This window comes from Parasteatoda tepidariorum, chromosome 2 (assembly GCF_982258835.1).
Source record: "Parasteatoda tepidariorum strain Cologne lab strain chromosome 2, Ptep-v5.0, whole genome shotgun sequence".
Classification (NCBI taxonomy): domain Eukaryota; kingdom Metazoa; phylum Arthropoda; class Arachnida; order Araneae; family Theridiidae; genus Parasteatoda; species Parasteatoda tepidariorum.
In genome coordinates, this window is record NC_141756.1 from 124016283 (window position 1) to 124037238 (window position 20956).

At 28.5% G+C, this 20956-nt stretch overlaps 1 protein-coding gene across 2 annotated transcripts in view; it reads right to left on the reverse strand.

Moving 5' to 3' along the window:
* LOC147816154 (uncharacterized) overlaps positions 1 to 18877 on the reverse strand; it is a 102142-nt gene extending 83265 nt beyond the window's left edge. For both annotated transcript variants that reach the window (XR_015431798.1, XR_015431797.1), the window contains exon 1: positions 16949 to 18877. The gene's annotated coding sequence lies outside the window, so the exon portion shown is untranslated. The remainder of the gene's footprint in view (positions 1 to 16948) is intronic.
* Positions 18878 to 20956: the final 2079 nt, after the last annotated feature.

The following is a 20956-nucleotide window of genomic DNA, read 5'->3' on the forward strand; positions in this document are numbered from 1 at the left end:
TATTTCGTCTTTCTCTCATATTTAATGAATGAATTAATATTTGAAAAAAAAAACTTTATTAACATGAACTGTCATCCACTACAAGTTGGTAAAAAATGTATTAGAACTTGAGAGTGGATGAATAAAAAGTACAGTAGGGAACCGATTATCCGGAACGAACATCCATCACTATTCCGGATAACGGATTTTTCCGGTTTTCTGAAATGCTACAAAAAGCCGTTTTTTTATTGTTAAACCCTGAGGGGAAAAAAAAATTTTTTAAATGGCAGGAAAATTTATCGAACTTCGTTCCGGTTTTTTGGTTTTCCGGCCTTCTGATTTCCGGATAACGGGTTCTGTACTGTATTAACGATTGAAAATTTGAACAAGATATAAGGAGAGTGTAAACTAATAGTAGGAATAGAATAAAAGAAGTAAAAATACTATCTCCTCAAGAAATTTAGCTTAGTTTAGATCGAAAAAAAAATCGAATTAAATTTAATTTTGAGCTATCTATTAAAATATAGACTTCAGAATTCGTGGACTTCACAAATCTTATTGCTGCATTGATTCTATTATTTATATGCTTTATTGTTATAGTAAAAGAAATTTAAAATGTCTCTGAAATAATTCAATTAAAAACAACTGCTTCCTTCAGATAATAGCATTATTTTAAAGATGATTAAAATTGATTTGCAGAAAATAGGTTTATAAAACCTTATTTTAAACTGCTTTTAATTTTTACTATTATTAATTCATTTCTTACTATATATAAAAATTTAATGATGGTGTCGTAGTTTTCCATTGTTGTCCATAGATTTTTATTAGCTGGAAAATCACATGGCTGGATCCAGTTTGCCCACATTATTTTTCATATTGGCTTGGTTGTCAGCATGAAATTGATATAATAAATATTTTTTATATATATATATAAATATTTCAAATAAATATTTTTGTTTCCTTCATTTACCTTAGTTTTCTAAATTTTTGCTTCCTTAAAAATTACCTATTAAGTTTTTGATTTTGTTTAATTTTGAAATAAAGAGTTTAGGAGGATTGATTTTATTATTATTATTAAAGCTTTTCAGAAGACTATTTTAGACATACATAGTAAACAACAGGGGCACATTGTGTACCCTCTATGAGGTCTATAATCATTTCCTCAGGTAGGGTACACTATTACCCGGTAATATAATACGTGGTCCAATTTAAATATCATAGATTAATATTAGAGGGAGATATAGGACCATATTTTCATACAGAATATTTACTTCGAATTTCTTCATTTAAACGCCATTCAACACACTATTATATTTATACGTACATAGGAAATTAAAGAGCCACATCGTGTACCCCCTAGGAGGTCTATAATTATTACCTCTGGTAGAGTACACTATTACCTGGTAATATAATATGTGGTTCAATTTGAATATTATACAGGGTGGCCACTCAAATCAGATTTCAAATTTCACTGATTTTTCCAGGTTTTCCAGATAAAAATCTTAAAATTTCCAGGTTTTTGTTTCTTTTTTCTTATAAAGTATAGGATGTGTACAAGAAAAGTGTTTATACTATTAAATATTCTATTCAAAATGTTATTATTTTAACATATCATCTTGAAAAAAATAATTTATTTTGACAGTTTGGCAAGATTTTTTTATTTATTTTTTTAATGTTTTGGTACAAAATTTTGTAAGTAAGTTCTTAAAAAAACCTTTTTTAAAATTAAAATATGTTATAAAAGGTTAAAATGAAATAGAAAAAATTAGCATTAATGCAACAATTGTAATGATTTGTCGGCAAATATTGCTGTTAGCGATTGTAAAAAAATGTGTGATTGGTTGGTTTGAATGGGAGAAAAGCTTTCAGAAAAAAAGTGCGATATAAAATCTATTATTATTAAATATAACCAATTAATCTTTGGAGAATTTTCTAAAGTTAAAAATACAAAAACATTTTGTCAAAATAGAAAAAAAAATTACCACCAAAACATCGAACAAACTTGAGCCACAAATGGATTCAGCCCACGGACAGAATTTAAAAACAGAAGCTAACATCCTAACCTCTTTTTCCACCTCCACCAGAATCTTTCCTAAATTGCACAGTCCCATAGCGGTCAAAGACTTCTACATTTGTTTAGCAACCGTGGGAGAATTTTATATGGCATTCTAGTTTAACAGAGCTGTAATGGAGCAAATTTTGATGAAAGCTAAGTATCACTAAGTTGATGATATATCAACTGTTTGGCGATATATTTCCGTTTAAAAAAGTGGGTATAATGGATGATATAATTTAAATTAAGAATATTAGTAAATAATTTAAATTAGTGAAATTAAAAAAAATATCAAAGAAAAAATTTCCAGCTTTTCGTTAAAATTCCCTGATTTTTCCAGGTTTCTATCCAAATTTCCCTGATATTTCCAGGTTTTTTCCAGTATAAATAAATTCCCTGATAATTCTAGGTTTTCAAGGTTTTTCAGGTGGGTGACCACCTTGTTATAGGTTAATATTAGAGGGAGATATAGGAGCATATTTTTATACAGAATATTTACTTCGAATTTCTTTATTTAAATGCTATTCAACACACAATTATAATTATACATACATAGGAAATTAAAGAGACACATTGTGTACCCCCTATGAGGTCTATTATTATTTCCTCTGGTAGAGTACACTATTACCCAGTAATATAATAGATGGTCCAATTTGAATATTATAGGTTAATATTAGAGGGAGATATAGGACCATATTTTTATACAGAATATTTACTTCGAATTTCATTTAAACGCTATTCAACACACTATTATATTTATACATACATAGGAAATTAAAGAGCCACATTGTGTACCCCCTATGAGGTCTATAATTATTTCCTCTGGTAGGGTACACTATTACCCGGTTATATAATGCGTGGTCCAATTAAAATATTATGGGTCAATATTAAGGTCCGATATCGGGCCTTGTGTTAGTTAATACTGAAAAATTGCTTCGAATTTTTAAAGCTCTTTAGAAGAAGAATTTCCTCATTTTAAAGCTTTTCAGAATAATATTTAGGGGCAAAATTAAATTGTGGTTTTATGGTCTAAAAATAGCTAAAACCAGTTTTTGTTTTCTCTTTACAGACGGATTGAGAAAAGAAAATTTCTGGTGAGGAAGTGTGGGCTGACGACTTAGTACAATAAACAAAACGGGATGCCGCGCGTCAATTCCTTGAAGCGAAAGTTCGTCGTGTGCACAATTCATCAAAAACACAATTCTTTGTGGGCAAAATTTGTCGTGGTGATAATTTCATCGTCAGCACAATTCATCGTTGGCACAATTTTATGCGGTATCATTGAAATACATCTATTAACGATGTATTTCAATTCATACATTTATTAACGATGTAAATAAATTTTTAACAATGTATAATAAAAACTCTTGCATTATTTGCAAAACAAAATATTTTATTTTTGATCCGTCAAATAATACGAAAACACCAAGGAGGGTAAATGGCTTATGATTTGCTTATTGTTACTTACAAGGGGGTGGAGGGTTATTTTAATTTATTTTATAACAGTCGTTGAACAGTCGACCCAATTTAGGGTTTACGACTACTAATGTTCAACTCCGTAACCTTGAAATTTTGATCACAATACGGAAGACAAAGGATTTCATAGATCAAATATTAGGAGAAATTTACATTCGTAAGGGAGCTTTTGGAGGTACTCGCATTTGCGTTACATGAAGAGGAAAACCAAGAAAACAATCTTAATGGTTCCATCAGATGAAGTTACCCATTATGAGTTCCAATCTTAATGGGTGTAACCAAGTACGCTAATTAATTAGTGTAACAATTAAGTTACGAAATCAAACACTAAAACGTACTTTTCTGAATAAACATGCATTTCTTTTTTACATACTTGGATTTTTGACGCTTGAAATCTGGGGGGAGGTAGCTGTAATCTTGGCCAGCCTCCAAGGTTTCAAGGCCAAATTTAGTATTTCAATAAAATTTGTATTTAGGGATTAGGGCAGGTAAATTGAATTCATAGTTGAAATTTTGAAATAGACTAAAAATACCCCCCCAAAAAAAAATGGTGGCTGAAATATGGCGAGCAAAAATAAAATAATAATGTAGTATGTTTAAATAATTGAATATAGCAATGAAAATATAATAATTTTCGTAATTTTATATTAAAAATGAAAAGAAAATTATATTTTCAAAGTAATATTAGAAAAAAACGCGAATTACAAAATAACGCAAAAACATGAGAGAAAAAAACATAATTTTTGTTTTTTGGTACATTTAGTCCATCTTTGCAATACGGGCAAAATTGGGCATGTTTTTTCGAAAGAAGAAGCATAAAAAAAGACAACAAAAAAATTTAGCCAATTACCTCGTGGAACTTTTTTAAATTAATTTTCAAAACTCATTCAAGCATTGCAAAATGTCAAATATAAACTATAAGTTTGTGAAGAATATTAACTAATCGAACAAACTGAAAAATTTTACTATAATTTAACACTAATTACTCTGATAAACATGTAACAGTAAGGTGAAATTTCTATAAATATTTCTGAAATAATAATTTAAAAGATAAATTTAAAACAATTTTTTTAACATATTTTTCATTACATTGTACTCTCGTCGGTGAAAAAAGTAAATTATAATGTTTGGAATGATTATGAATACTCAATTTGGGATATATTAAAACTGCCTACGCATATTTTAGTGGAAAAATTAATTTTTTACTTTTGGTCAAAGATCATAGTCTTCTGGCCCACAGTACAGCACTGCAGTCGGTGTGAGCCGGGTGCGGAATTCGTATCGACCAGCTGTCACTCAGAATCGAACACAGTCCATCAGATCAGTTGGGAGGCGAACGCTCTATCCCATGAGTCGCCACGGCTTCAAAGAGGGAGAGGGGAGAAGAGTTATGAGCAATACTTGCATAGGACCTTAAAATCTCCTTATTTAAATTTTTTTTTTCATATGCTAATGATAATACTGGCTAGTTCTTAGATCCCGACATAATTTTTTGAAAAAAAATTATATTGGTTGAAAAGTATTTTATCTTGGCTAAGCATATTTTTATTTTATCTTGGCTAAGCATATGATTTGTATGTGTCCTAACATATTAGTTGCAAGAATTATAAAATTTCACCCACCGTCCTTGCTATTGAAAATATTTCAGATAGTCCACATTTCATTTTTTTATGCTTATTAATGATCTAAAACATATTTTTAGCAATTTTTACTCTTTTTTTTAAATTTTTCTGACATGGGAATTCGTATGTTTAAAGATTGTTTGTCAATTTCACAATTTTGACACAATTTTTTATTGTTATAATTCTCTTTAAGGGAGAGAGGGTTAACGAAACTTTTAGCTGGATTATTGATTTCCCACGATTGGGTGAATGATACTTATCTTCTAAAGTTTATTAACAAGCAATTTTTGGTGGGTCAATGATTTATTTTCAAGGGTTAACGTGTGGAGGCAAAATTCAAACTTGTGGTAGGGTAAACCAACCATTGAATGAACAATTAAGAACAGCTTATATTTTTAAAAAAAATCATAATATTTTTCAACTATGTAATTTTTGGAAAATGAAAGTGTCAACATATTTGAAATTTATAAATTATTATTTCAAAGTCTTGGTGGTTCAAATAATAAGTAGTAAGATAATGAAGTGATTGGACAGATCCTACCAGTGAATAAACATGAAATTTTAAAATGTTTGAACACTTGTAATTATGATTATATTGAGACTTTTTATAATTCATACAAATGCCTGTAATTTTTTTTTTTACTGAAATTGAGGTCCACAAAACTAATTATTTAGAAAAAACTTTCTAAATATGTTATAAGGAATTTGCGTATCGAAAAGTAGAAGTCGATTCAATAGAGAAAAAAAATTGGCAGTGTTTAATCTAAACCTTTCTCTTTTCTTCTATCAGCTGAGCCAACAAAACTTGAGTTAATATTTGGAGACTCTGAGTTAATGTTTGGTGAAAAATTCAATGCCGTGGTGTTCGGTCAAAAATAGGTTGAAAACGTTATGGGTCATAACTTTTTTTTAGATGCTTGGACTAAGAAAAATTTCGAGTGCGCTGTGAAAATTCTTTTTATTGTAAATTAATTATTTTCAATACTATTTTTTCGATTTTTTTTTTAATATGAGTGTATACTACTATGTTGAATATGAAAAAATGCATAATTTTTTTTAAATTTCATATTTTAGTACAAATATATAAAAACTGTCCAATAATGGAACAGTTTTTTTCGTAACCATTAAACTTTTTTTATATTTAAAAAATACTAGAATGTATTTTTGCTTGTAATTTGAACATTAGAAAAAATATTTATAAGGGACACCAATGTTCCATCTGGATCAAAGGGTAAAGCTAATTTTTGCTTTATTTCTTCATGAAAGTGTTACTTTCACTAAACTTTTTGGTATACTAAAGATTTCCTTCGATTGGCTTAAAATTTGAGACAAAATTCCTAGGTTGATATATTTTTAAAATTCTAGCAAAATCATATTTTAGCTAACACTATCTCCTAATGAATTAATAAAAGCGACAGGTGCTCAATTATGAGCTAACAATTTGTTCTGGTACGCTATTACTAGCTATCAGAATGCAAACTTTTTTTTATTAAAATTTAGTTTATAGCAAAAACCGATTTTTGAGGTTTAAATAATCATTTTCTACTATTGGTTTGTTAACAAAATTATCTTTTCTGATTGCCACCTTAACAATTTAACTATAATTCATTTTTGACGTTTTCTTTTTTACAACAATTTTTAAAGGAGATGATGATTTCCATAATAAGCCCTATTTTAGATGCAAAATTTAAACTTAATGATTTTTGGTTAGAAATTTGTTAAACATGCTTATCCATAACTTATTTTTGGGGGATAAGCAGAGTGCGAGAATGTTTGCCGAGCTAGAGTGGTCAGTGTTTTCATCGCAGAAAAAAAATGGGTGAGAATTTCTCACCCTTTCTCAAAAACAGGGTGAGATTTCAAAACGTTAAGTGAGATTTCTAAAAATAAAAAGCACAAAGAGACTTGAAAAAAAAAATCTTTTCTTTAATTATAATACATTTTTAACATCTTCTAATTTTTAAAGCATTGAATATTTTTGCTGCATCATCATATGCAAAATGTTCTACATCTACTTTTTCATCAGCTATTCTCATTAGGTTGCTCAAATGAGTGTTTGTTTCGTTTTGATCGTTTCTACCCACGTTTGTTTCATTTTCATTTGTCCGTTTCGGAGTAGAAGATATTGCCTTTACAAGGTATTTGTCCATCTTACATTAATGGGCAAAAAATTTGAACTTCTTACATGGAGAAACCTTAACTACGGTAAACACGTGGTTGCAGAGAAATGCGTTCTGAAAGAGGTTTCGTGGTTCGGAGGGATGGTGTTCTGTTGTTCTTAAAGGTTCTGAACAATACTGGTAAATAGGGAAGCTAGATAATGGGCAGATGTTGAAAATAATGAAAGATCCAGGAAGAAAAATGGAACGGATTTTATTCTAAATGGCGCAATGAGAAATTTTTTTCAAAATGCGAGAAATTCGCGAATTTTGAAATTGGTTTATAGAATGCGCGAATTTCTCGCGGTAATCATTTTTTAATGCGAGAAAAGAAAAAAACATGCGAGATTCTCGCGTTCTCGCGCTGTAGTGAAAACACTGGTGGTCTAATAATTTCCTTTAGTGGGCTAACGCTTGAATGCAAAGTTGAACTTGTGATTTCAAGGTCAAAATTTAGCCGAAGGTTGTTTTGGCCAGAAATTTGTTTTACCAGATGAACTAAAGAAAATTTCTAAATTAAGTTAAATTCAAAGGACGATTTGGAGGTTAAATTACGATTTGAGATATTTTAGTAAATACTTATAGCTTGCTTCAGCTACAATCTTTTTTATTTCTAGTTCTACTTTAACTTATCCTGTCCAATTTTTCGCGGTACAGTTCAGCAAGGGCACAAGTCATCAATGTGACAATTCATTGTGGGAACCACTTGTCGCAAACACAATTCATCTCTGGGCTACAATTTGTATTTTTCAAATTTCGTCGCGAGCTCAAATTCTTGCAGATTCAATGACACACCATCTATTTACGAAGACAAAACTCTTGTATTGCTTACTAAAAGCAAACTAAATTTTTAAATTGTAGCCGTTAAAATATTACGAAAGCATCTAAGGTTTGTAATTTGCTTACTGTCACTTACAGGGGGGCAGAGATACATGTACAACACGCCATAATTCACTATTCTCAAATTATTATTTTTTTTTGCAAAAAAATATAACAAATAATGAGGAAAAAATTAGAAAATTTCATTTTTGTAATAAAAGTTAAATTTGGGGGAAAAAGTTTAAAAAAATATCTTTAATACAATTTTGAGGTCAAGACTATGGAAAAAAAAAATCACAAAAAAAACTCTTAAGGAATATTTAACTTATAAATTTCCGAAATGAACTAAAATGTATGTTTAGTTTTATGCAAAATTATTTTATTATTTATTTAAATTTATTTCTAAAATTACATTATTACAGTAAAAGTAAAAACAAAAACAAAAAAACAAAAAAATGATGAGAATTTCTTGTGTATGCACGAAAAATTGTTTGTAATTATCTTTTTTTGCTGAGAGGGCATATCAAAATTTAGGGAAACATGTTTATCTAACATATGAACGGCCCTTTTTCTAAACTTCTCTCAAATTTAAAAATATATCATATAAAAATTTGCGAAACTTTTGATAATTCTTCTATCACTATTTTTTATACAATTCTCAGGCTTCCGGGTTTAGATTATTAAAAACACTAAGTTTATAAATAATAATAAAGTGTGAAATTTTGAAAATAAATAACAAAAGAATTTAAAAACTTATAAAGCTATTTCTATTTGAAATAATAGATTTAAGTAGTGCAGGCGTCGAAAGAAAGTTTTTCCCACAAGTTAATGTGGATGTCGAATTTGAATGTGGTTAAAATGTCAAACGTTATTAATAATTTTTAAAATATTTGTTTGGAATTTTTAGAAAAGAATCTGAATAAGGAAGGAATCATCTTGTACAAATTACAATGCAAGAATTCCCATTAAAAATGCTCCAGTTATTATTATAAATTACTTTCAAACAAATTATATTTTTTTAATTCTCTAAATTTGTTTAAATAGTTCTGGAGATTTGAATGCAAAAAAGTAAAATTAACTGTAAAAGGCTCGAAGATTTTTCTATTTAAACTATTTGGAACAAAATTTCTATTATTATATTTTGATTTAAATTACATATGTAACATTTATGTACTTAGCATAAGAAAGAAATTTGATTTATCGAAATGTTTAACAAACAAGTTTGCAACAAAACAACAAAATTTTGCAAGAAGAAAAGAAATAATGTGCAATAACTTTAAACATCATAGATAACAGCAAATGCTAATTTTAATATTAAGTTGTAAGGGTTTTGATTTCATCAAAAAAGCATCAATGTATGATTTTTTTTTTAAATTTTCCACTTAATTTTCCTAAATAGTTTGACAAAAACAAAGATATTATTTAAATGCAAATATTTTTGCAATGCATCGTTGCAATGCATTTTTATAATTTAATTTTCTTTTGATTTAAAATTTATATATATATATATATAAACAATACTATCGCACATTGAAGACAAAACCATGCAAATTATTTGAAAAAACTTTTTATATGCAAGCAAAAATGGTCTTTTAACAACCTTAGTAGCGCATAGAAAGTAAAAAAATTAAAAGTACTTTTTGAAATAAAACAAAGTTTTAGGATTTGGCTGGGGAAAAAATATTTCGTTCCAAAAAATGCAAATAAATAAAATAAAATATTTACCAATAAAGTGCTAGAATAAATTTAAACAGCATGCTATACTTAAACCAATTACCAAGTTTTAACTTAATGGGTTTATTAAAAGTCGAAAAATTTGAATTGAGAAAAAAAAAATGGATAAAAAGGCATAACTCTGAATAAAACAAAATATGTGAGTTCGCAGACGATTTCAATTAAGGGAATCAATGAGATACCTTTTGTTTTCAGTAAAAGGTTTGCAGTACTTTTGCCGTCATTTTAAAAGTTTAGAACAAGTATTATCTTATATTTGGTATTTAAATGCTCAGCATAAAACAAGTTATAGCATGCATTTCCTCTAAAAGTCGAAAATTTTGTTAGGAAAAGTCCTCGAAATCCTTTAAGTTAGCATGATAGTCATCCAAAAATTGTACATTCTTTTGAAGTACATGCAGAAATTTTAAAAATAACTGTACAATGTTTTAGTTAGGCAGAACATAACTTAAATAGTGGTCGAACACGCAATGCTTTATACGTTTAACGAGTTCCTACAACTACTAATTTGACGGCAGACAATGTTGTTGGTTCAATGGCTTATAGTGTTACAGATATTAAGATCATAAGTCAGTTAAAACTTAATTTTATCATAACTAATTTGAATGGCTATGCTAAAAATCATCTTATAGTTTCTGAGAAATTGACTTTTACAAAAGTCGTATTTTTAAAATTCAATTTTCACGAACTATTCGACCAATTTTACTCAAATTCTGTAATTTGTCGTGTAAAATTACATCCTTTAAAGTACAAATTACATAGTTTACAATTCAAAATCTTTCTGCCCTTTATTAAATAAAATAATTATAGATATTTGCAATGAAAAATTATAAATATTTACAAAAAGTTATTCTCTGAATTTAATTATTTTTGGATAAATGAATTTTATAACTGTAACTTAAAATTTCGTGTGCTCTAATTAATTAGCCTATTTAAGGTCACCCTCTCTAACCATTAAGACTGAGTCCTAGAACATGAAGATCCGATCATCAGATCAAAAATTAGTCAGGGTGCTCCGTTTTTATTATGCACTGTACAGTAATGTTACCAAGCTATGATACCTCACAGAAATAATTTGACCTATAAATTAAAACAAAAAGTTATTACTCATGTCTAATCTAGCCCAATGTCCAAACTAACTTCCTTTACTAAAAAAAAAAGATATTTTTTTGTAACATATTGAATTTTTTTTAAACATTTATTTCATATTGTGATTACAAAGTTTTCTTAAACCATTAAAAAGTAGGAATTAATTTTTTAAACACAAACTTTAATACTAAATAAACTTTACTGATATAAACATATTTTTTAAATATTAATTAGACACTTACAATAAATGCCTGTAGTAACCTGTACATGGAGAATCTTCAAAATATTGGCAAATTATTATATTGTAATATCTTCTAGCACTTTTGGGTTCTTATAAAGCTCTTATATGAGGAGAAAGACCTTTTTAAAGAGCTGTTTAATAAATGTTTGAAACTTAACATTCTTACATTAGCAAAAAATTTTTTTAATCATACTCTAGGGGTACCCACTCCAAAAAAAGTTTCAACACTGAACTTTTTTGACTAATTCTCAAGGTATGATTTGTTTAGCAGAATTTCCAGAAATTAATAGCTCACTGACAGCAAAATGTACCTTTTCAGAAAAATGACCCTTACATTATAACAATGACCTGTTTATTTTTCCTTACAAGAAAATATATTTTTTTCTTCATTATTTTAGTCTATTTTTACAGTAAACAAAACAAATCTAACAGTTAGCCATCTTTTTACAATAATCATCTTAGAGGCCATTCACATCTCTACTTATATTTCACTTCCTCATTCATTTCTTATCTTAGTTAACTAATTTCTTATTAATTAATTTCTTATCTTAAATTGAATAAATTTCATTAAAAAAACATCTACAAATATGATAATCAAAAGCACAAATGATATTAGAAGTCCATCAATATTACAAATATTTGCTTCAAAAATTTAAAAAGTCAGAATCAGTTTTTTTTAATTATTATTATTTCGCAGAATTGTAAGAACAATTTCCTGAATTAATATTTTCCAACAATAAATGGCAAGGGCCTTAAAGACGTTCTGACAAAATCTACAGTGAAAAAGTTTAAACTATAAAATATGGCTTATAAAATTTCCCACAAAAGCAATAACATTTTTCTGCAGAATGAATAGTTTAGAATATATTGAAATACATAAGTAAAAGACTGATCTGTATGAACACTATATGTCTGCATACACTGTAAAAGACTGGACTTTTATGTCGTCAGGGTTGCCACAGTAAAAAATGAACAAAAATAGTTGTTTTTAGTAGCCTCAAGCATGAAAATAGTTGCCTAAAACTATGAAAATAGTTGCCTGAACAGGAGCAAAAATTTATCAAAAATAGTAGCCAAATAACTAAAATTATAGCTTAATTGCCAAATACTATTATTAGGACAGGGTGATGTCAGAAATTTTAAATCGTAATACATCGTCAGTTAGACATCACGATATAGTAATGTATCGCAATTTAGCATATGTTCAAAAATTACCTATGGGAAATCTTTAAATCAATCAAAAATAAATAAAAAGGAATAAATCTATTACAAAAGAAAATATTAATTCTAAGCATATTCTACTATGACATCAATATCATTGCTTAATTTTTTCAATTAAATTAATAAAGAAGTTCAAGTAAAAGCAAACCCCAGCTTTATTTCATTTTTCTTAAATTAAAAATGATTTAAGATTTATTGGTTTAAAAATAATAATACTGTAACAAATTATTTTACATGCATGCATTAAAAATTAAAAGAAGAAAAAAAAGGGAAGAAGAAAACAAATCAAAGAAATATTCACTTTAGGAAGAAAAAAAATTTTTTATTATTTGTTGGGAAAAAAAACATGCTTTTGAAACATCATTAGACTCTTTTTTATTTACTTATTTAAAATAATAAAAAGTAGTATTAACTAATGGTCAAATTCTGTACTTAATAAATGTAAAAATATTTTAACTTATTTATTATTATTTTCATTTTTGAAAATAAAATTGACTAAAGATCTATTTGTTTGAAAATGATACTGACTATCTAACAAATTATAAAACAAACAAGTATTGAAAGAATTTTAATAAAAATTTCAAAAAAATACTTTAAGTACTAATGTAAAATAAATTGGAAACCTCAAAACATTACAAACTTTTTATTTGATTCTAAAAAAAAAATTGTTTTAACTAAATAGCCAAATTTTCTTAAAACTTTGTTTTCATTTTCTCAAAAATAAAAGCAAATTAAATAAAGGTAAGCTTTGTTTTAATTTTTTTATAATTAAAAAAGACTGAGGTTGAAAAACAATCAAATTATTATACTTACCTACATTTGATAAATTTAAAAAAACTAACTTTTTATAACAAAGTTAAATACAAAATACCCCTATTAAATTGTATCGCTTAAAATAAAAAACAATAATTGAAAAAAATCAATGAGTTGATCTATTAAGTTCAGAACAAAAATTTAAGATAACAGCGATTGTGCAGCAATCGCAGAGTAACAGTAGGTCTACTAAACATAATTGACAAGAATCGTCAAACCCAGACAGAAAAAAAATGGTATGAAATAATGCAGAACGAAACGATCGCTGCAAAAGTCTCACTGAAAATAACTTACAAGAAACCCGACAATTATTTTCGACGAAATAAAATGCACAACGATCGCAAAATGACTCAAGTCCCATTGAAAATAATCTTCAAAAAAAGCAAAATCCCAAAACCAAAAAGGGACATAAAAAAACCATGCATTGCGTTCTATATTACAACACTGATCCTCGCACGAAACCGGAAGTTCTGATTCAATTCGCTCTTCGTCATTCAACATCACGAAACTAACATCACCCTAATAGCAAAACGCTATCTACATCTCTGCAGCTAGACGAAATCAAAATCGACTTCGTTAGCGTAGTAACAGCGCTAGCCTGGTCAAGGATCCTTGCATATTAAATTGTTAAACCGCAATTGTAATCTTATTCCGGCGGCTTAAATCACATTTCTGATGCATCTCCTAAAACGAAAGTCACTACATCGGCCTACTGGTTTATGCGTTAAATCGATGTTTCACAATACATCGTTTTATAGCCCAGTCCTAACTATGCTCCAATTAAAAAAAAAAAGTTTTTTACAAATATAAAAGGTATACATATTAGAAAATAGGTACCTAAATAAAAGTCGAATTACAATAAAATATGAATGTTAATAGAAGGAAAAAACAATTAAAAATAACAAAACTGCCCCTCAGAGAGAAAATATAACAAGTACTTTATTAAATCCAATGGAAATTTAAATTTTCGGCTCTTAGGACATAAATGATTGTATAAAAGTTTGCTTTCTTTTATTAACGTTCTGAAAAGAAACGTTCATTTTTGCGAAAAAACTTTGCCAAGAGTAAAAAAAGTCTCCTAATAGTCGCCTATTCCTGAAAATAGTTGTTTTTTTTTAGCTTTATCAGGCAAAAAAAAGTCGCTATAGTCGCCTAAAGCCGATAATAGTAGCATTTTAGTAGCCTGTGGCAACCCTGTGTCATATAATATTGTGGAATATATATTTTTATTTTTCATTTTACACTAATTACTTAAGCCCTTAAAAACTAAATACTCTTTTTAACACAGTTTTATTGATAAACTTACAGAAAAATGCGTTAGCACTTCTTTAAAGATTGCATAATCTGAAAGTGCTCAAAATCAATTTTGTCCATCAGCGGGCTGGTCACTAACATCCAAAAAAAAAATTCCTTGGCTTTCCTTTGAATTTTGTAACTATAATGGCATACTGCAATTATTTATAACTGATAGCACACATTTTTAATTGTTATTAAAGTGTCAATATAGAAAAAAAAAACTTTTTTTAAAAGGATTAAACTTCGCAAACATTTTTCGAGAGTGAATTCTGGTAGATAATAGACGTCACTTATAAATGTTTAAAAAACATTATGTACGACATACACACATTTTTTTTTACCATATTACTTATTCTTGAATAACATACAGTGGTTAAAAACTTTCAAATAACAAAATTGTGAAGCTAAATTCAAACAAAAATATTTTATTTTCAAAAATAAAATAAAAAGTATGACATTTAAAGAATAAGTCAAATTTGTTCTTCGTTCATAAGTGTAAAACTCATTGATCTAAATCAGTGGTCTCCAACTGGCGGCCCGTGAAGCTTTTTTTTGTGGCCCGCGAACTAAGATATATTAGTTGTCATTTTTTGCAGACAATTTTCGTAAAAAATCTTTATGGGTTTAAAATACTTTTCTCGTTAATAAAAACATAATTTCTTCGTTTCTGTGAAATTTAACATTCCAATGAAGCAAAAAAATTTATTTCTCAGGTTTTGTATGCAAGAAAATATTTATTCAAATACAAAAATAATCGTGTATGTTGCTATTTTTTATTTCATTTTTTTGTATTTTATTAACATAATTTAGCATGTGTGTATCAGAAATTACCACTAATTTTGGATGAAAATATTTACACACACATTTTTAAATTTTAAATATCTATTCTCTGGTGGTTGCAGCAGACAAACCTCACTTTTCTCAGTGAATATTTTGTGTGTTACTATGTAAGTTTTGATACCAACCTTTTAAAAGGTTTATATCTTAACAATTAGATATCTGTTGCACATTAATTATTTAATACATAGGTGCGCATTAAAGTTATTGTTGGCCGAATTTTTTAATATGCAATTAAATATTTTTAAAAATCTACTTCTTATTTTAATTTGTAATTCAATACTTTTGTTTTGTACAACTTAGTAAAAATCTGACAGTAATATTTAATGTTCCTTCAAACATAAAAGTGTCCTACATAAAATTTTTATAAAGTTGCGGCCTGCCATTTGATTTGTGTTTTTAATTGAGGCCCCGGCCTCATGTAAGTTGGAAAACCCAGATCTAAATTATATTTATTTCATTATTTATTATATAGCTAAAATCCAGAACAAATAATGGACTGAGTAAATAAGCCCAGAATGACAAATACAGTCAACCCCCGCTTAAAGGAATACCATCGGTTCCAACCAAATCTATTCAATTAAGCGGGTTATATAATTAAAAGGGGAGGGCAATATTCAATCTTAAATTATACATTTTTGCGAAATTTTACTTTTTAATAGTATTTAAAGTGTAGTATAGCATTTTGATTAAATACACTCAGTTTTATGATTAATAAACAATTATAATTAAAACTGTGTTAGTATCAGAAAATATAAATGTAATTTAAAGTTACAAGAAAATACATCAATGTTTGTGAAAAATATAATATAGATATACAGCAATTTAAGAGAATTTTTTTATATCAAGAACAGCAAATAAAAACCAGGAGAATTGATGGCAAAATTTAGTTAACTGTTTTGCAGCTAGATATACAAATATTTACATTAATTAATTATTAAAAAAATTATTGACGTGGTATTAGGAAATGTAACATATCAATAATAAACCATTCAAATAAGTAAAAAATATTTTTATCCAGCAAATATTATCATGTTTCGGATAAAAGAATTTAATTATCATAACCCGTACCTTCTTGCTCCCATCAAATTATGCCCTGGTGATGTTCAACCCTCTATTTCTCGTGTCCGTGATATTTCTGTGCTGATGTTTTCAAAAGTAACGCGCCAGTAAGATTAAAGCAATCTTATGCCCCAAATTATGCATATTACCCAATCTACACACCAGATGGCAGTGACAGACTATTTGCATGTGTTTAGAGATAGTTTATTTGGAAGTAGATATCAGCACTTATCAAAAATGTAAACTAAAAATTAACTCAAAAATTAAAAATGAGTAATATTGTATAAGCACTTAGTTTTGTATAATTTTCTTGAATTAAAAAGGGGTCTTTTAAGATTTTTTTTCTTTGACATTATGCCCCTATTAAGAGATTAAATACAATCTTTCACTTGATTGATTTTAAAATCGAATCAATTCATTAAAAAAGATAATTTTTTCCAATCATGATATAATTTTTACACTAACAATTATGGTAAGTGCTGAGCTTTGAAAATGCAATATTTTTGGGCTTTTGTTATCATAATATCTGATACTGAAGATGACTTACCGAAAGCTCTCCGAGATCAGAGATGCCTGTAGTCTGGAAGTAAGGAGTTTTTGGCACAAAGCAGGACCACTGCCAGGACTGCTGACATACAATCATCCGAAGGATAAGGACTCATGGGACTTTTTCTAAAACCTAGAAATGTGCAAACTTTTTGTTACAATATCAAACATATTACTTTAAAATACATTAATTTTGTTCCCTTTATTATTTTTCATATCAAAATATTTCAATAATTAATATTAACTTTTTTTAAACCCGAACAAATTGAGAACTATCATGGTTTTGCCTTTCAAATAGGAATTGTGTGTGTAAATTTTTTTTTAAAAATTATATTGAATCAAATAATTCATTAAATTACGATTTATCAAAAGCAGTGGTTGGAAAAACATTCTTTTTGTAGTTAACTACAACTGCTTTTTCTTCTTTTTTTTTTAAATGTAACGACTACAAACTACATTCGAAATGTCTTCTAAAAGTGGTGATATAGTGACAACAGGTTTGACCGGAGAACTCAATTTTCACAAGCATTCAAAATGGATTTGAATAAAATATTATTTTGATTAAATATGAGGAGATATTAAAAAGTTTTAGTTCATGTTTAAATGAAATAGTTCTTTATTCAAAAGCACTTTTTACGAATTCGATTTCTCAGGTTCAATTTGACCGATTTTGCATAGATCAGATGATGATCTTATTAAATCTCGACCACAAAGGCATTCTCATAGAGTACGTTGACGGGTTCGCAAAAGATTTGCGCCAATCAAATTCGATTTTTTTTTTTTTTTTTTTTTTGCCTTTAAACTTTATTTCTTTACTCAACTAACGTTAAAAATAGTTGCCAGGAATTGCTGCAAACCTCAGTAGTATGCAGTAGTTTCGCTACTCGTAGCTCGCGTAGCTTAGATGAGGAAGCGGCATTATTAAAAAATCTTTTGTGCCTCTTTGTCGCTAGATGTTTAGTAATATTGTTTTTTCCACCATGTGAGACCGAAAATTCAGCATTGCGTTTATCACACCATACCATATAGTCTATTTTGGTACTTTTAATAAATGGAAATTCTCTGCTTAGCTCTTCATTAAATTTGCATCCTCTTTTTTTACTCATCTTTTATTTTGTGGGTAAATACTAGAAATAAATAAAAAAATTATTACAAAGGCTAAAAAAGAGTATTAAATTTTACCTTATTGACCGTTACTCTGTGGCGACTATTGCTCAACCTTGGTCAATCAAATAACGAGTCAAACCGAACGTAAAATTGAAAACAACAAACCGCATAACGGCAGTCCGCACTTATCTGAATTAAGCCGAGACGTAAAGACAATGATTGCACACCACCGAGTAAATCTAACTTGGTACATTGCCTAATTTAGTTTACTCTGCAGGCATTTTATATGTTTTTTATGCATTTTTTATTTCTTTATACTCACCATAATACTTAATAAATAATAGGAATATATTTTCACAATACATTTAATGTAAGAAATGCAGATATTTTCTAAAAAGCGGGACATTTTTAAAAATTGGCGGGACGCGGGACTGTCACTTAAACTATATGTTTTTTATTCTATCACAAAAATATAAAATGTATAAATAACAAAGAGTAAGAAAATGAGTATAGTCGTGGAAAAAGCTAAAATTATAATATAGTATTTGTCAGTTAAAATAAAACTTTTTGTTTAAGTCGTTGCTAACAATTCAAATTTCTCTAAAGCAATTCTAAACCTTAATTTTGTTCTAAATGTCAGTATTCAGACACACAACAGAAGTTTAATATGAAGTTGTTAAATGCAAATATATATATATATACATATAAATAGATGTAGAAATATAAAAAAGGATCATAGAAGTAAAAATTAAGGTAGTATTGTCAAGTTGAAACACGACATTTTTAGTTTTGATGTCAACAATACAATTCAATTGTTTCCATTGTTAAATACCATGGCAACAATTCAAATTTTTCTGAGACAAGTCTTAACCTCTAAATATTATTTTTTTTATGTACACATCTCTAAATGTCAGTATTCAACCATAGAACTCGTTCTGTAGCATTTCTAATTGTTCTCCGTTGATATCGCTCTTCTGGAGTTTCAGTAGAGCGGCTTTCTCTTCTTCGTAGATTGTTATATACCGTTAGCATATTATTAAGATTCATAATTTAACTCTAATAAAATTTAACTTAAAACGTGAAATAATAAAACGGCATCTAATAATATAACAAAGCGTGGAATAGTAAAGAGCTCAACTCAAAACACTTCTCATTTCTGCCAATGAAAAGGAACTATTTCAGATCTGAAAACCAACCAACCATTTTTTTTCTCGGCGAAAATCGGAGATGTGGCACACCCATATTCGGTTAGAATTCGTTGAGAATCGAAGACAAATACTATTGTGTTTATGTAATGAGTTCACAACTTCTTAATTATGTGGATAAATACAAAAAAAAGTTTAGAGATTTGTACAAAGCGCCTACAATTAAAAATGTAAACTGTTGTCAACGCGAGAAAAGAAATATCATCGGTTTTATTGATACATACGTACGTATAAGCGTTTTATATAATATAGATTATTATTACATCTGAACGGGTACTAAGCACTGAAACAAGAGAACCATCCCTTTTTATTTTTGGGTTCATCATAAACATATCCCTCTGTTACTAGAGAATTTCTGTATTTTCAGAAAATATATTTCTTCTGTGGAAATATATTCTTAGAATATCCTTAGAAAATATATTCTTAGTGGTAACAAAAATCGTGCATTAATACTCAGGGATGAGATTGGCCAAAAGGCAAAAAAGCTGAATTTCCAAGTGAGTAAATTTCAAGCGTGTGCAATCGTTTAATAATAAATTACAGACAATTTAAGATAATAAATAACAATGTGTTGACATAAAATTGCGTACTAATTAAGTACCACTGCCCGATATACCATACACTGTTTTTTTTTTTTAAGATTCAGTGCCACTACCAGGTATACATTTGCCCAATATATCCTATATCAGTGTTTTCCAAACTTTTGTGTACCCTTTCTAAATGTTGATGATTGAAGCAATGTCAAATAATACTGTCATCGTGCTTATAGCATTTGTTTTTATTGCAATGAAAACCACTATTCGGCTTTATCTAAGAAATAAAAATATAGAAACCAAGACAAAGTGCAAATTCAACCTCATTTTACAGTCCTAAGCAGCACGTTTTGCCAAGCGATGCTGAGATTTTATGTCCAGAAAATCTAGTACATTTCGAGTATTGTGGACAACTGACGGTGAGTTACAGATTGTTGAAGTCAAGCGCTCAGATTTACTCTAACAAGTCCATAACACAGCTCTTTTTAATGTAAATACTAAACTAAATTCCGTGGCCACGACAGTCCATAGAGGGCCATGGCATATTGTGCCCATCTCAGTTTTCCTGCTTTGGGCTCTGGGATGCAGATGTTCCGGCTAGGTGGTCAGCCGAGCTCGAAATCCTCAGTGTTTTGTTCCCAAGCATGCTTGGTACTCATTTTATTGTCCCACTTCGATGCATAATACGTTACAAAATAAATTTTTTAATTTCATTGTTATCACTATCCTTTGAAGTACTGAAAATGTGTTGTCTTTTGCAGGAACAATGTAGTCTTTGTAGTCGTCAATAATATGATCACATGGATTACTGATTATGCTCATAGATTTTCGATTCTTTCTACCTTTTTGGGGATACACCAACAGTAAATGCAGATTAATTTTTTGCGTTGCATAGTCTAATCATTTTGAAACACAATTATTAACAAACACTTACGCTAGAATACGTCCTTTGCAAACTGCAATAAATGATGAGAAAAAGCCGAGATACCTAAAAAATACAAGAAGCGCTATTGATCCGATTGGGGACTCATCGATGAAAAATAAACAAACCACACTGCTTGGTATGTTTCGACGTAAAATAAAACCTTTTCGTACTCATATAGAGCGCTGTCTAGGATTCTTCGACAATACGGGACTCAAACGGTTAAGATTTATAAAGTGAAG